The sequence below is a fragment of the Hyperolius riggenbachi genome, chromosome 7 (genome assembly GCF_040937935.1).
Source record: "Hyperolius riggenbachi isolate aHypRig1 chromosome 7, aHypRig1.pri, whole genome shotgun sequence".
Taxonomy (NCBI): domain Eukaryota; kingdom Metazoa; phylum Chordata; class Amphibia; order Anura; family Hyperoliidae; genus Hyperolius; species Hyperolius riggenbachi.
In genome coordinates this window covers 95,490,459-95,500,508 of record NC_090652.1, presented here as the reverse complement: position 1 = coordinate 95,500,508, position 10,050 = coordinate 95,490,459, and positions in this window count along the sequence as shown.

Below are 10,050 nucleotides of genomic sequence, written 5' to 3'. Positions count from 1 at the left end.
CGAGTCCACAGACAATTCTGCTGTTATGTCATTGCTATCCCTGCAAAAAAAAAAAATTAAAAAAAAAATATAAATATATATATATATATATATATATATATATATATATAATATAATATAATATAATATAATATATAATATTCAAACCTCTCTGGGTCGTCTTGGCGTCGGCCACTCATCCTCCTCCAGTGGTACCATCACCGCCAGGTGCCATTGGGACTTACCTTCACCTCTGTGATTGCTTAAAGTGTATTTCCCTGTTTAAAACCAATGATTACAAATTAATAGCCCCATTTAAAGTGTTGATTTCACTTTAAAATCCATTTTCTCAAAAACGAAAAATTATTTTTGGAAATTTTTTTTACGTTGTAGTCCCTTATCACCTTGGTAATCCATGATATTTTGGGGATTGTAGCATGTATGGGGGCTTTGCTATTAACGTTAAAACAAAATCCGGATTGGCCGTGATTGCGTCATTCACGACCAAAAATCCGCGCCGTAGCGTGGACGTGTATCTATGTCCGGAGACAATCACGTCAGAGGTGATTTTTTTTTTTTGCCAGCGGCCGTGGTTGCCGAATTTGTGAATAGGGACATCCGAGCATCCCTATGTGTACCCACGTTGCTTTGGAAGTAAGTGTTGCCACGTATCAACAAACACAGTTCCTACTCACTGATCTAAGTCCCCGAAATCAATGAATACCAGCATCAATGAGATGCCGACATTAAATGACAAAAATTACAGTTCACATACAGTGTGTGCCATCAAAAGTAAATAATCCTAATAAAGTGTGGGGAACATCTAATGGCCAAAAGTAAAATTACACTTACAAATTTTCCAATAAAGAAAAATACACATAATATAGCAGTAATAGCCCTTACCTGCCCTCCCACAGCTACCAAAATAAAAACAATAATTTAAAAAAAAGGGACATAAAAAATACATAAATAGCTAACTTAGGGACTAAACTTTTTTATTATGTATGTCAAGAGTGTATATTTAAGTTTTTTTTTTTTTTTCTGCAATTATGGGCTTGTAATTAGTGATGGACGCAAAACTGATAAAATACACCTTTATTTCCAAATAAAATATTGTTGCCATACATTGTGATAGGTACATCATTTAAATTGTGTAATAACCAGACAAATGGGCAAATAAAATGTGGGTTTTAATTACGGTACCACATATTATTTTAAAACTATAATGGCTGAAAACAGAGAGAAAAAGATTTTCCTTTTTTCTTATTTTTTCCCTGTTAAAGAGTATTTAGAATAAAATAATTCTAATGGTGCCCATACAGGGTACAATTTTTGTTTCATCCAATCTTACCATTTTCTATGTAATATAAGGCAACTGCCTAAATTATCCTTTCAGTATATTTACTTAATTTACCCTTATACTACATAGAAATGGTAAGATTGGATGAAAAAAATTGTACCATGTATGGCCACCATTAGCATAATGTACCACCCAAAGAAAGCCTATTTAGCGGCGTAAAAAAACAAGATAAAGATCATTTTATTGTGATAAGTAGTGATAAAGTTATTGGAGTGCTGAAAGGTGAAAATTGCTCTGGTCCTCCAGTAGTGAACTAGTTAAACCACGCACATTCCAGCTAATTATCTTCAAATCACGTGATGCCATAATGTTCTATAATTCATTCTGTTACTATGTATAAGTTGTAATATCTGTAGTATGCCACATGTGTACCAAGACCTATTGCATTGCATCATTGTTAGGGTTGGGAATTGCTTTCCTAGAAAATAGACAAAAACACCCCAGAACCCCTAACCCTCCCTATTACTCTGCAACATGCCGAGGATACGTACATCCAAACTATAAAAGAGAAACACAAGACAGGCTACAGCTGGCCAGCTGTTACGCCAGTCTGGGAGGAAACTAGTTTCCTCCATTCCACTCTAGGAGACTGGCTGGAGATTCTGGTCTGCTCACATTCCAACATCTCCATTCACAGTTCAAGCCAGAACGCCTGACACTCCCACTTAGTAGCATGTTCAAAGTCAGCCAAACCTAGTGAAATCTGGAAACGTCCAGTAAAGTTCAATTACATATAGAACACTACACAACCAATAAGTAGTCACCTATAGACGTCTACTGTGGCCTGTGCACACCATTTAAGCCCTTGTTGAGTCAGGATGTGTCCCCCCACCCAGACCATAAGTGTCAATTCACAGGGCGGCACCAGGCCTGGTGGGAGGAAAAGACACCCATAAAGAGCATTGGAAAATTACAGGATGCCCAGTGATCGGGGGTGCTTGCTTAGCACCCTGGGGTATAGGCTAAAGTGGTTGGGTAACAGGGTGCAGTAGGTAAACTATAGGGGAAATAAGGGTGGGTGTCTCTCCTCCCCACACGCCGTGGGCCAACCCTCTGCTCAGTAGCCCAAGACAGCGGGAAACCTACAGGAACATCATCAGTACGGATGCTCGTCGGATTCCGCGGAATGGAGATTTCCGTGATTCCGATCTGAAATTGGCAATTCCATTCCGGTGAGCCAGAATGGAAAAGCTATAGCGCTAATCGGAAATAGCGGAGTTTCTACACGGAATTCCGTCGGAATTTAAACACAAGCGTGTAAAAGCTGCATTAGCCAATCAGAAGGATCGGAAGGGGATAGACCCATCACAAAAGCTTAAAACAGGATGATTTCTGTATTAAAAACTGAATTTCTGCACCAATTAGAGTCTTAACAAAAAAACAACCAATCCTACGTTAGCAACCAGCTCCTAGCTACCTATCATCAGCTATCCCACCCATTTTGTGTATAAGAGAGGTGTGACAGTCTGGTGTTGGAGAGAGGAGAGACAGACCCATATTAGTTGTTTCAACATAATAGTCTTTTTTAACCTCCTTACCGGTCTAATTCCCGCCGGCAAGGAGGCAGCGCAGAACTTTTTTTTTTTTTTTTTTCTCAAATCATGTAGCGAGCCCAGGGCTCGCTACATGATAGCCACGGAGCGGCGGCATCCCCCCACCCACTCCGATCGCCTTCGGCGATCAGAGTAAGCAGGAAATCCCGTTCAGAAAGGGATTTCCTGCAGGGCTTCCCCAGTCGCCATGGCGACCGGGCGAGATGACGTCACCGACGTCGGGACGTCACAGGGAATCCCGATCCATCCTTCAGCGCTGCCTGGCACTGATTGGCCAGGCTACGCAGGGGTCTGCGGCGCGGCGGGTAGCGGTGGATCGGCGACGAGCGGCGGCGATCGAATGTTACAAGCAGCTAGCAAAGTGCTAGCTGCATGTAACAAAAAAAAATTATGCAAATCGGCCCAGCGGGGCCTGAGAAATCCTCCTGCGCAGGTTACCCCGAGCTGAGCTCGGGATAACCGGCTGTAACGATCGGTGGGTGCAGAGAGTATCTGATTACCGGTGATCTGCAGTATCACCGGAAATACAGATATATACCAGATTATAAGTGATCTGCAGTCTCACCGATAATCCGATATACAAACTAACCTCTGTTCACCTGAGTAGAGTGTAGTGTTTAGTGTAACAGTAACACTTAGAGGACAAGGCCTCAATGCAGCAAGGAGTACTGCACAGATTCCTTCCGCAGACCTGAGCTCTCCAAGACGGGAGGAGTCAGACTGACAGTAGGAAGGTATATCTGAAAGTGACCCTCAGGAGGGAGGATCGCTAACAGAGCGAGGAACCGCCTCTAACGGTAAGGTCGGTTCTCGAGGTCGGACAAGCCAGGTCGTACACACACAGACAGATAAAGTACAAGATCAGGAGGCAAAGGCGGAGTCAAAGTACAGGCAGGGTTCAGCAACAGGGTATCAGATATATCGGGGTACAAAATCAGGAGGCAGAAGCAGAGTCAAGGAACGAGCCGGGGTTTGGCAACAGAGTATCAGAAATAACGAGGTACAAGATCAGAGTTCAGAAGGGTGGTCAAGGCAGGCAAAAGTCATAACAGATAATCACAATCAAACTAGTACTTTAGCTATCAACAGAATCTAGCTAAGTGTAGGATTACAGCTCCAGCTGGTCCCGGCACACTTACGGATCTGACTACGGATCTGGGTGCTCCCACATGTGTGATCGCACGCCAGACAAAGAGCAAGTGAACAACCAGCAGTATATATACTCTAGGACCTTTCCAGGACCTCCCTAATTGCTGGTCCAATGGGAGCAGTGGAATTTGTCAGCTGACCCAGCTGGTCAGCCGACACCCTTCTAACTGCTATTTAAACTCTGCCTCTGTGCTCGCGCGCGTGTAAGTCTGAATCTTGGTGGACTATCAGTCCCAGCCACACCAGTACTGTCATGCAATGAATCTAATGCGGGGGCCGCCTCTGATGCGGATTCCGCCGTTACCAATGCGGATTCCGCCGCACTGCCCATGCGGCATGCGGCGTTTTTTCCGCGTTGTGACGCCATGCTGGACGCGGAAACAGCCGCCTCACCTCGAGAGACGGCGGCTTTTCCGCGTTTCCTCACAGTACCCCCCTCCCGAGGAGTGGACTCCGGACAACTCCTACCAGGTTTCTCGGGATGTAAGGCGTGAAATTCCCTCCTTAATTCGTCCGCATGCATGCGACTCCCCGGTACCCATTGTCTCTCCTCAATGCCGTACCCTTTCCAATGTACGAGATATTGTACCGAGTTTTGTACAACGCGTGAATCTAAAATCTTTTCTACCTCGTACTCAGGTTGGTCATCCACCAACACAGGAGGAGGAGGAGTGGGACCCACATGGACTGCTGGCTTAAGCAGGGATACGTGGAAGGACCTTACCCCACGCATGCTGGCGGGAAGATCAACAGCGTAAGTGACGTTGTTGATCCTTCTGGCTATCGGGAAAGGCCCGACAAACCTGGGACCCAACTTGTCTGAGGGCTGTTTCAGGGCCAAGTGACGTGTGGATACCCAAACCAAGTCTCCTGGTTGGAATCTCCACTCCAAAGACCGTTTCTTGTCAGCTTGACCCTTCTGACTCAGAAACGCATTTTCCAAACTGTCTCTCACCGTCCGCCAAATGTCTTTAAAAGACCTTTGCCAAGCCTCCAGAGCTGGAAACGGAGTGGAGGCCACTGGTAACGGTGAAAATTTGGGCAATCTTCCAGACACAACCTGGAACGGAGAAAATCCAGTGGAAGAACTTTTCAAATTGTTTTGTGCAAATTCTGCAAAGGGCAGAAATTTGACCCAGTCATTCTGCGCCTCTGCAACGTAGCATCTCAAAAACTGCTCTAACGACTGGTTGACCCTCTCCGTCTGACCGTTGGTCTGTGGGTGGTAGCCCGATGAAAACGACAGCTTCATGCCCATTTGATGACAGAATGCCCTCCAGAATTTAGATACGAATTGGACTCCCCGATCGGACACTATGTTTTCCGGAATGCCGTGCAACCGGAACACGTGTTTGATAAACAAGTCTGCCAATTCCTGGGCCGAGGGGAGTCCTTTCAAGGGCACAAAATGGGCCATCTTGCTGAAGCGGTCGACTACCACCCAAATGACCGACATGCCCTCTGATCTGGGAAGCTCACCCACAAAATCCATGGACAAGTGGGTCCATGGTTCACTCGGGGTGGGTAAAGGCTGCAACCTCCCTACAGGTGCCAGCCGGGAGGGTTTGCTTTTAGCACATACCGCACAATCCTTAACAAATTCTTTGCAGTCGGCTGCCAGAGACGGCCACCAAGCGCAACTGGCCACAAGATCCTGCGTTCTAGATGCCCCAGGATGTCCCGCATTCTTGTGTGAATGGAATATCTGTAGCACCCGGAGACGGAATGGCAGAGGCACAAATAAAACCCCCTCAGGCTTCCCCTCAGGGACATACTGCTGAAAAGGACTCAAGGTCTCTGTCCAGTCTTCCCAAGTCTCTGTTACGGCCAGCACCAAATTTTGTGGGACAATGGTCTCTGGGGCAGAAGGCTGTGCTGTCTCCAACTCAAAGCATCTGGACAGGGCATCTGCCTTAATGTTCTTGCTACCCGGGGTATACGTAATTATGAACCTGAACCTCGAAAAAAACAAAGACCATCGAGCCTGACGGGGACTTAATCTCTTAGCCCCCTCGATGTATTCTAGATTCTTGTGATCCGTGTATACAGTAATTGTATGTTCTGCTCCTTCCAGCCAGTGACGCCACTCCTCAAAGGCAAGTTTAATGGCTAAGAGCTCTCTGTTGCCTATATCGTAGTTTCTCTCTGCCGGAGAGAACCTACGAGAGAAATACGCACAAGGGTGTAGCCTTCCCTGCAAGCCTGACCGCTGAGACAGCACAGCCCCTACCCCAACCTCCGAGGCGTCTACCTCAACAATAAAAGGATAAGAGGTGTCTACATGTCTCAGGATGGGTGCGGAACAAAACAAATCTTTTAAAGTGGAGAAAGCACTTAATGCATCAGGAGACCAGTGGGTGGTATCTGCCCCTTTTTTCGTAAGACAGGTGAGGGGTGCGATAACCGTGGAATACCCCTTTATGAACCTTCTATAATAATTCGCAAAGCCTAAAAACCGCTGTAAAGACTTCAACCCAACCGGCTGAGGCCATTCCAAAACAGCGGAGACTTTGGGGGGGTCCATAGACAGGCCCGTGGTGGAAATTATGTACCCCAGAAAGGCGACAGATGTGACTTCAAAAATACACTTCTCAATCTTAGCGTAGAGTGAGTTTTGTCTTAATTTGTTGAGTACAAATTTCACATGCATTCTGTGCTCAGAGAGGTTGTTGGAGAAAACAAGTATATCGTCTAGATAGACCAGCACAAATCTCCCCAACACCTCTCTGAAGACCTCGTTGATGAGTTCCTGGAAAACGGCCGGGGCATTACATAACCCAAAGGGCATCACCAGATACTCGTAATGCCCGTCTGGCGTGTTAAAGGCCGTTTTCCACTCATCGCCCTTTCTAATGCGCACCAGGTTGTACGCGCCCCGTAAATCCAGCTTTGAGAAGATCTTAGCATCGGTGACCTGCGTACATAAATCGTCTATCAGGGGTAACGGATAGCGATTCTTTACCGTGATCTTATTTAGTCCCCGGTAATCAATACAGGGCCGCAGGCCCCCGTCTTTCTTTTTAACGAAAAAGAAACCTGCTCCAGCAGGCGATCGGGACGGCCGGATGAAGCCTTTGGCTAAATTGTCACGGATATATTCCTGCATAGCCAATTTCTCTGGCCCAGATAAATTGTACAAATGACCCCGAGGGGGCATACAACCTGAACGTATATCAATGGGGCAATCGAAAGGGCGATGTGGGGGCAACTTGTCTGCAGCCTTGGGACAGAATACATCAGAATATTCCACATATTGCTCAGGTACCCCCTGTACATGAACCCTGGTTTGGCCCAATGTCACCTTCCCTAAACATCGCTGAAAGCAGTGTGCTGACCAAGAAATTAGTTGGCCGGTGGCCCAATCAATGTGTGGAGAATGAAGGTGCAACCATGGCATGCCGAGTATAATGGTGGAGGTTGTCATATGCAACACAAAGAACTGTAACTTTTCCCAGTGCAGTACCCCTATGGTGACCCCCACCTCTGGTGTCTGAGACAGTGGGTGATTCCCTTGCAGAGGAGTCATCCACTGCCGTAACCTGGATGGGTGGTTGTACTGGTGTGAGCGGAATACCCAATCTCTTAGCAAACTCAAAATCCATAAAATTTGCCGCGGAGCCTGAATCGATAAAGGCTTCCGTGACCTCAGTCTTATCTTCCCACGTAACGGTACAGGGAAGAAGCAATCGTTTTTCTTCTAGGGGTAAAAGTCGGACGCCCAGGGTGTTACCCCCCACCACTCCTAAGCGGTAGCGTTTTCCCGGCTTATTGGGGCAGTTCTGTACTATATGCCCCCCTTCACCGCAGTACAAACACAGCTGTTCGGTCATTCTCCGTCTTCGCTCTACCTGGGTTAATTTTGACCGAGCAATCTGCATCAGCTCGGAAGGAGGCAAGACGGGAGAAGGTGAAATAGTAGGAGGTGGAGTCACTGGGACCGTGGTGTAAGATACCCCTCTGAGACGGGAACTACCCCTGGTCTGTTTTTGGTAGCGCAGCCTGCGGTCGATTCGGATGGCCGCTGAGATGGCCTCATCGACTGTTCTGGGCTCGGGCTGGCTTCACATCAAATCAGAGACCTCATCGGACAGCCCTGACAAGAAATGATCTAATAGGGCATAGGTGTCCCACCTGGCCGTAACTGACCACCTCAAACTCGGCCGCGTAATCTTCAACCGGACCTTCGCCTTGACGCAAAAGCTTGAGCTTCCGCTCAGAAGTCGAGGCAAGGTCCGGATCGTCGTAAATTACTGCCATAGCTTTAAAAAATTCCTCTACAGAGGTAAGAGCTTTGTCTCCGGCGAGCAGGCTATACGCCCAAGACTGGGAGTCGCCGGACAACAAAGTTTTAATAAACGTGACCCTCTGGGTCTCAGTACCCGAAGATTGGGGTCTCAACTCAAAATAGGACAACACCCTACTCCTAAAATTCCGGAAGTCAGATCTGTGGCCGGAAAAGCTTTCAGGTACAGGCATACGTATGTCAGAGCTAGGAGAGGATCGCACATGATCCACTGATGTCTGGAGGGTTTGTACAGACCCTGATAGGGCATCAATAAGAGTTATGTGAGTGCCCAGTACTTGATTGATGTTATCCACCAAAGCGGCAAGTACACCCAGACAATCAGTGTTTGCGTCCATTTTGTATTTTGGTCTGGCGTTCTGTAACGATCGGTGGGTGCAGAGAGTATCTGATTACCGGTGATCTGCAGTATCACCGGAAATACAGATATATACCAGATTATAAGTGATCTGCAGTCTCACCGATAATCCGATATACAAACTAACCTCTGTTCACCTGAGTAGAGTGTAGTGTTTAGTGTAACAGTAACACTTAGAGGACAAGGCCTCAATGCAGCAAGGAGTACTGCACAGATTCCTTCCGCAGACCTGAGCTCTCCAAGACGGGAGGAGTCAGACTGACAGTAGGAAGGTATATCTGAAAGTGACCCTCAGGAGGGAGGATCGCTAACAGAGCGAGGAACCGCCTCTAACGGTAAGGTCGGTTCTCGAGGTCGGACAAGCCAGGTCGTACACACACAGACAGATAAAGTACAAGATCAGGAGGCAAAGGCGGAGTCAAAGTACAGGCAGGGTTCAGCAACAGGGTATCAGATATATCGGGGTACAAAATCAGGAGGCAGAAGCAGAGTCAAGGAACGAGCCGGGGTTCGGCAACAGAGTATCAGAAATAACGAGGTACAAGATCAGAGTTCAGAAGGGTGGTCAAGGCAGGCAAAAGTCATAACAGATAATCACAATCAAACTAGTACTTTAGCTATCAACAGAATCTAGCTAAGTGTAGGATTACAGCTCCAGCTGGTCCCGGCACACTTACGGATCTGACTACGGATCTGGGTGCTCCCACATGTGTGATCGCACGCCAGACAAAGAGCAAGTGAACAACCAGCAGTATATATACTCTAGGACCTTTCCAGGACCTCCCTAATTGCTGGTCCAATGGGAGCAGTGGAATTTGTCAGCTGACCCAGCTGGTCAGCCGACACCCTTCTAACTGCTATTTAAACTCTGCCTCTGTGCTCGCGCGCGTGTAAGTCTGAATCTTGGTGGACTATCAGTCCCAGCCACACCAGTACTGTCATGCAATGAATCTAATGCGGGGGCCGCCTCTGATGCGGATTCCGCCGTTACCAATGCGGATTCCGCCGCACTGCCCATGCGGCATGCGGCGTTTTTTCCGCGTTGTGACGCCATGCTGGACGCGGAAACAGCCGCCTCACCTCGAGAGACGGCGGCTTTTCCGCGTTTCCTCACACCGGCAAGGAGGTTAAAGACTATATAAAACAAGTCTTTTTAAAGACTGTGAGAGAGAATTAGATTGAGTGTGCGCTATTATTAGTATTAGCTAGGTGTATTTGTGAAAGAGTGACAGTAGATTGTTAGTTTGAGTGATATATTGTAGTGTAGTGTTCTAGTAGTTGCTGTGTGGAGAGGGTTAGACAGAGCCAGCCAGGTCGCAGGCTTAGTGTTTGACAGAGTGAGAGAGGT